Source organism: Drosophila bipectinata, chromosome 3R (genome assembly GCF_030179905.1).
Source record: "Drosophila bipectinata strain 14024-0381.07 chromosome 3R, DbipHiC1v2, whole genome shotgun sequence".
Classification (NCBI taxonomy): Eukaryota; Metazoa; Arthropoda; class Insecta; order Diptera; family Drosophilidae; genus Drosophila; species Drosophila bipectinata.
The window spans coordinates 11054648-11062704 of NC_091739.1; positions in this window are offsets into that span (position 1 = coordinate 11054648).

Genomic DNA, 8057 nt, shown 5'->3' on the forward strand with positions numbered 1-8057 from the left:
TTTTGTGGCATTTTATGATCCAACTCAATTGCGCCCACCTGAATGCTGGAGCAATGGATATGAGCATCATGCATCATGCAAACATCGCTCTGGCCATAAATTTCTTACCAACTGACCTCGGCTGGCATCAACACTCCATCAGAGAGCCCGGCACTTAATGCCCACCCAAAAATGGCCACGATGATGGTCATGACGAAGATGAAGGCAACAACAACGGCAACAACGACAGCGACACCGCATCAAGTGCCTGGGCGAGCGGCATAATGGTGCATCCAAAGTGCAGCTAATTTAAGGAAACGCTCACTCAACGCGACACCAAAACGCATGCACCGCCGAGATTGAAGCAGCAACTCTGGATGCCATCATCACCACGGACTCTTCACTGGACACCCCTGGAGCTCCTTCCCGATCCCAGCTCTTTCTTTCTCTTGGCCAAAAGCCCACACCAATATGGAGGCGTTTGCTGCACCGGCGCGTGACGTTTCAGTGTCCACTTTTGGTTGTCAAGCAAATTACATATATGATTTTTATGTGACAAATGAGCTTAAGATGTTGTAGCTGATGGGGCAGTTCGGTATGGATCGGTTGGCTGTTCGTTTAGGGTTTTTGATGCTGCCAGGTCCAGGTCTGCGTGTTTAGCGATGACATCGTGATCAGGAACAAAATCTATGATGAAAACAAAAGACTTAAGAATCGAACTCGACATCATAATTTAATTTAGAATTTTTCGGGAGAAAAAAAACAAAACACTTAGGAAACGAACTTTAATTGCAAAGTTCTAAAAGAAAAGTAGTAAACCTAAGCTTCTTTTAGTAAACTCTAATATAAATGCACTCCTCTCTAGTTGGCTTCTTGAAACCCGGAACTGGCTCTATACCATTTTGTTTGTCGTTTGTTGCACAGTCGCCGGACACACTCACGCACATTGACACAGTGACACATATCGAAGATGTTTTTGTGTGTTTTCCATTTCGTTTTATGACTGCTCCATTGATTTGCATATTAATGCCGAACATGTTTAGATACGCCCGCGCTTCTTGTCTCCGCCTTCTTGCGCTGGGATGGAAATCGGGGAGATGGCCAAGATCAGCGATGGGGAGGGAGAAAAGTGAGAGTAAAGGTCTTGTCTTGGGGTCATCGGTTGTGGCTTGATTTATGTTCCGTCTAGTTTCACGGCAGATTGTTTACGATGTGTTAACTTTTCGGTCGCAAAGGTGTTTGGCCATTCGAGTGGCATGTTTGTGTTCGAATACCGCCGGCAGAAATTCCATCAAACGCTTTCCACTGCATTAAAATCGCTGGCCGGGCTGCGTGAGTGTATTTAAAGCATTTCGAAAAAACAAGACATTGTCATAAGAGCTTCTGTAACGAAAAGTGTAACAAGCAAGCGGAGTGAGCGCAAAAATGTTGATGCAATCGTTAAGTTTGGCAAATATGGTTAGAGCTCTGATTTGCGGATTCTTGTGGCTGGTTTTGAGTTGTGAGTTGGGTGCCATGCCGAGGAGTTTTATTTTCCAAACATGATCCACTGGCTGAACTCCAGCTGAGTCTGTTTAGGAATGACCAGAATTTTGTTTGCCTTAATTAGAACATTGTTTTTCGGCCTCACTAAGCTGGGGGTCATTTCTTTATCTAACTCGTGGTTCACATGACTTTTAGTATTAAACACTTGAACAAATTACTTTCTTTTAACATTTAAAAATGTATGAAGTGAAGTTATTCTGAAAAAGATAACATAAACTTGTGAACTTTTGTATATTACCTATTATGGCCAGGTATTAATATAGTATATTATTTTTTAAAAGTGTACCCATTTTTGTTTTAATTGGCGACTCACGCATAGTTGACCCCTGTAACTTGGGGCATAAATCGTACAAGATATGGCTTATTTCTGAGCTGCCATCAAACGGAAAATTCTAACATGCCTAACATGTTCAATGTCAGCTCATTACCCGGACCTGCACTTACTCGCAGTTGGCTTTTGGCCATTTAGCTGATGGCTTTTGCCTTTGGGCCATAAAAGAGCGTTGACTGTATCAACAGAGCTTGTGGCAGTTATGCTGAAATTCCATAAGCGACATCATCGCATTCTCTCATAACCCGCCAGCAGCACCTACGGCACCGCCGTCATTTCCATCGGGATCGCCATCAGAATCTCCGCCAGAGGTTTCTCCTTAGCGCCTATTAGCTTAGCCAATACTTCAAAGTGCAGACTCTGGCTGCAGCGCCAGAGCCTTCCTTTCGGATTCTTCGTTTGGGCCAGCTTGGCCTCGGCTGGACCATAAATCACTTGGACGAGGATGCGACTAATTAAAAAATCGACACGCTTAACTGGCAAAAGACAAAACATTTGGCCAGGCAACGGGGGAGCAGACCAGGAACTTGTGGAGCCGAGAAGGATTCAAGACCTAAGCCGGCCGACTGATAGGCTTTGTCTCGTCTCCGACTTGTGTTTGTCTTTCATTTGTTTATAGGATTTACAAGCCCTGCCATTGCCGTTCTCGATGGCCGGCTTTGCAGTTAAAATTAACGACAATAATGTCAACAAGTTTTTGTTCCTTAACAGCCCAACTGGAATAGTTATATACCCTATATGGCAGACAAAAGATTATTTATAGGCCTCGTAAATTACAGAAATACATTTCAAAAATACATTTGTCATTAGAACAGTATTTATTAAATATTTGCCTAATTATTTCTTAAGACCCAGATTTCAACCTCATAAAGTAGTTCATGCTTTGTGAACTGAAAGAAACCCCAACTGGCGTGCAAATGATCAATGCTTGCGATCAGCTCTTGGCGGCAACCGGAAAGAGGGTCTCAACCAAAGTCAACTCAAGCAATTTAAGCGCCTGAGAGCTGGCCCTTCTGAGATTTTCTGGCAGTGCACACCCTCAACCTCCCTGATGGCATTAAGTCGATAATGCATAAAAATAAGGAATACGCTTCATTGGACTCTAATTGCTAAACGCAAAGAAAGAGGGACAACAACTTGACTCTGCTCCGAGATGGGACAACACGGCACTCGAGGAGGAGATGACAACGACAGTTGGAGGAACGCTTCTCCGCCGCGTCAAGTGCAAGTGCATCGATGGGGGATCTGGGATCTGGGCCTGGTAGAGAACCAGAGGAGCCCCTGGCCGATGGATGGTCTCGGCCCGGCAACAACGTTGCGTGTAATTAAAACGCAAACTTGTCCAGGAGAGAGAGAGACACAAGTGGAGGCGAGGAAGTACACTGAAAGATTATTCTTCCCACACTATATATGTACTATGGTATCAGATAGTAAGACCAATTTAAAGACAAAACTATTCTCTCTGTGTGGCATATCCCGATCCCAGTTTTTCTTACCTCAAGTAGGTGAAAGACTAAACCATTGGAGAGAAGCCAGAGCTTCTCTGGCTGATTTCTTGAAAGATTTGTAAACGTTGAACTTTCGAAAAGCGGCGCAGAAGTTAACCAGAAGTAAATATCGACAATCGTTGTGCGTTCGGTGGTTGGCTGGCCGGCTTCGTCGGGGAGAAAAATTAAGAAAAACTTAAATGAGTCAAGGCAAAAAAAATTCCACACAACTGCGTGAGAAGTTGCCGCTGCCAAGACCAAGACGACGACGACGACGATTCACAGATACAGATACATATGGAGAAGGAGCTTGCAGTTTGGGGTTTGAAGATGAAGAGCCATCCGTGGCTTGCTGCATTTATTGATCGCCGCTTACCGATTATTGTTTAAACTGTTTTCAATGCGTTTACTTTGTGCAAATATTATTTTTTCAATTTATGAGCCGCGCGTCTGGGCCTGAGAGATTCTCCGCGATTTCTCCCCCTTCCATACTGCTTCCTTTGGCAGACAAATATCAATTGGAAATCCCATGGCTCGAAATTGGAAATCTCAAAGATACAAACATGAAGCGCTCGTCATTATAATGTCTTGTCCTCTTTTTTTCCGGGCTTGATGCTTGGCATCCTCCGCCTCCACCGCCTCGACTGCCTCCTTTTGCTTACTCCGTTTGATATAAACCGAAATATTTTAATGTTATTAACCGATTTTCATTTAATGACAACTGCTGCTGAATAATTGGCATTTTGTTTGCTGTAATGAGACATGTAATGGTAGTGGAAATGTAAAGGAGTTGTGCAATTATTTTAAGCATGGAAATGACTGTGTAATGAAGCAATAAATCCATAATAATATCGATTGTTGACTAGATTTAAGTTTCAGTTGTTTTAAATAAAAGATAAAGGAAATAATTAACACGATTTTATATTCTTAACATCTCATTACAGACCACTTTACTTGTTAACTATAAATCTTAAGGCCGTTAAATTTTGTTTCGGGAATTGAGCTCTAAAATGTAAAATAAAGTTAATGTATTGTTTTTGCTTTAAAGATTGGCCCCCCACCGCATGAGAAGGTCAATTAAATTATTTTACAATCGGAGCACATGTCGAACGGACTTTATTCCTTTTTAAAGGAGGTACTATTAAATATAATACAACGCTCAGGAAAATATTGCCTAAATATCTCTCAATTACTGTTTCCAATTCAGAGTTTGTTTTGAGTTTGTGTTTTTTTTTTGGCCCAAACAGGCGCCATCTAACGCCATCGTTTCGGCCGTCTCCAGCCAGGCGCCACATGGTGCAAGTGGTTGCTCGGGATCTGGGTTTGGTGGCTCTATCTTTGGACCGGGGCTGGAGGCTGGTGGCTGGGACCGCTGGCTAAGATCAAACAGTGTCCGGCGGGGAGGTGGCAGCACGATCTCAGTGGTCATGACGACGATGACGATGATGATGCGGGTTCCGTTTTTGTGTGGCGCTCTTGTAGTTAGCGTTATGAACAAGATATATGGCAGAGGTATGCCCATAAAGCCGCTGATCTAATTAATAGGCTCACATAGTTTTTTGCACCTTCATTTGGTGCGTGCAAATTTGCTGGCTTCACAATACTTTCTGTTTTCCTGGCAGTTGCCATTGCCAAACATGATCGAGAGCGGTACGTGTCCATTCGACTCCAGTCGTACTCGCTTATTAATTTGTATGATATAATCGGCATCCTTCGAATGGGTAAGGCGGGCTTCAAATGTGTGCTCCTGTCCGAAACTCCCAGTCCCACTGGCTGGGTGATTGATCGAATCCCATATTGAACTCAAGCAGAGCCGTTTTGATTGCCACTAATAAGCGTAATTTTGACTTAAACTGCTCCTAGTTGCTGGGCATAAATTGTAAAATTTAGCTAAGATATGGATGGGAAAAGACCTAACACTTTGTAGTTTTACTTCATAGTTTTTTCTTTTGAATGGGAAAAAATATCCCTCACCCTGCACAAAAAAGAAATTCGTCAGGATAGACATGGAAAGATGACTTTTTAAACAAATTATATACAAAACCATCTGGGTTTTGAATCCAATTAAGAATCAGAAGTATAGTTTATGAATTTGGGCTTCAAAAGCCATCGTTGGTGAAATCATGGGATTTTGGTTTTGAAAATAGACTTTAGCGCTCAAGGCACAAGAAAAATTTAACTGATGGATTAAAAGCCCTGGCCTAAGGTTCCGAGTACTTCCGAGCTTTATAAAGTCTCTTATCATAATTAGTGAACTCAGAGGGCTGTTTTGGAAATTTGTACTTTTTGGACACATTTTGAAAATGTAAAAAAAAAAAACAAATAATAAAAAAAATAGCATATTGGAAAGCATTGGGTAGTATTTTTTAAAATTAAAAATAAAAGAATTATAAATCTAAATAATAGTCAAAATGCGAGTTGATCTTATGATCTGTAGATTCTTAATAAGCTGAAGGTTTTCTTATCGGAATCTGGGAACTTGCGGGTACTTAGCTTGCAATTGACTACATAGGCACACTTTGGCAAGAAATGGAACTAATTTTAGAGATAGAAACTAACACATGCCGATGCTTAATTCGGAGGTCAACAAACAATTGATAAGCGAGAAAATTTAGTTGACAATCTCTGTTGCTTGAATTTCCCAATATTCAGGGCCATAGAACTTAACAAAGCCACTTTATTTTTTTTAATCTCAAAAACTTCTGGTTCCGAACCCGAAAACTTCCCACCATTTACCGTTTAAAATGTAAACATTTTTACTTTAATAAATATTCAATCATGTTTAATTATCAACAAGAGGGACCCTTTTTTAACAATAATATTTCGGATTCAATTACCAAATATCTTTTCATCCTTTTTGAATTTTTCAGATGCCATTTTGAAGAGAAATCCTTTGGCATCCTTCACTCTTTAATTCGAATCAGCATTACCAAGTATGATTCTTCCAAATGTCCCATTCTATCAAATGAAAAAAAATATTAGAATCAATTATGTAAATAAGACCTATTAGGAGCCCATTAGGGGTAAAATAGACCTTACGAAAATTCTGAAACATACCCAGAACTAAACCACCATCCAAAGCCAGTTTCCTCCGCCCAATTATGTTCCGGATTTCCGTCCTCATCACGATCGATGGTTGAGAATTTTGTTCCCTGAACCAGGTCAATCTCCAATGTGTTTTCAGTGCACCCGTCAACCTTTTTCAGCATGTAGTCTTCGTTCTCATCTCCCACAACCAAATTGTCACATCTTACTTTACTTATTCCGGTATTCCGATTCCAAGAGTTTATAAACACCTCATGAGGTTTCCAACTGGTTAAAATATGTAATTTTTGGAGTCCAATGAAAGTCGAATCCCAGGTCGAATCTCCAAATCCGTTGATGTACTGCTCATAGGTAACATTAAATTTCCTGGATTCAATATGTTTAAAAAAAACCTGGATCCACCCATATCCAATATTTACATCTGAGATACAGTTCACATTAAAAGGTTCCAATCCTGGGAGTTGGATTTCTGAGTAGACAACTGCTTCTTCTTGGGTTGATTGACATCGATCTGGAAGGACTAAGACATTTGTAATAATGTATTTCACATTATTTTCCAACTTACCTTTAATTGGTGTTGTTGAGTTTTTCACATCTTGGCTGCTCTTTGTTATCCCTCGAAACTTGTCAAGTTCTTCACTAAACAAGAAAGGAAAGCTAACTTCGGGCGGAGCCGAAGTTTATATACCCTTGCAGTTAAAACCGGATATATATCGCAAACATCGGATATAGTTGGCCGATCCTTATGGGAATAGGAAAATATAATCCAATTTATTACAATACAAAATCTAAAAAGAGTCCCAAACTTCTATCTTCAAAAATACGAAAGTTGATATTTCTACCAAATACCATTTCCGATCGTTCAGTTATATGGCAGCTATGGGATATAGTCGGCCGATCCTAATGAAATTTGGTAGGTTGGGTCAACTGACCAAAAATAGAATCTGTATTAAATTCCAGCTTTCTATCTTCAAAAACACGAAAGTTGGGTCATTTCCGATCGTTCAGTTATATGGCAGCTATAGGATATAGTCGTCCGATCCTTATGAAATTTGGCATGTCGTAATGTTTTGCTAAAAATAGCTCTCGTGTCAAATTTGAACTCTCTAACTCTAAAAACACCAAAGTTATACCATTTCCGATCAATCAGTTATATGGCAGCTATAGGATATAGTCGGCCGATCCCGGTCGTTCCGACTTATATACTGCGTGCAAAGGAAAGAAAGGTGTGTGCAAAGTTTCAAGTCGATAGCTTTAAAACTGAGAGACTAGTTCGCGTAGAAACAGACAGACAGACAGACGGACAGACGGACAGACGGACATGCTCATATCAACTCAGGAGGTGATCCTGATCAAGAATATATATACTTTATAGGGTCGGAGATGTCTCCTTCACTGCGTTGCACACTTTTGGACAAAATTATAATACCCTCTGCAAGGGTATAAAAAGATGATCGTAAAGTAAATATGTGATTTAGTTGTCCGATCGTTATAATTATTTAATTTATAAGAACGATTTATTAAAAAGTGTCTCTAGAGTAGCCATTTTGGCCACACAGTCATAACTTAGCCAGAAAAGTGGCCGTAACTTAGCGAATAGTTGTCGGATCCACGAGTTTTATGCATTCCCGAACTTATATCTTCGAAAAGCAAAACTTTTAATCAAAACA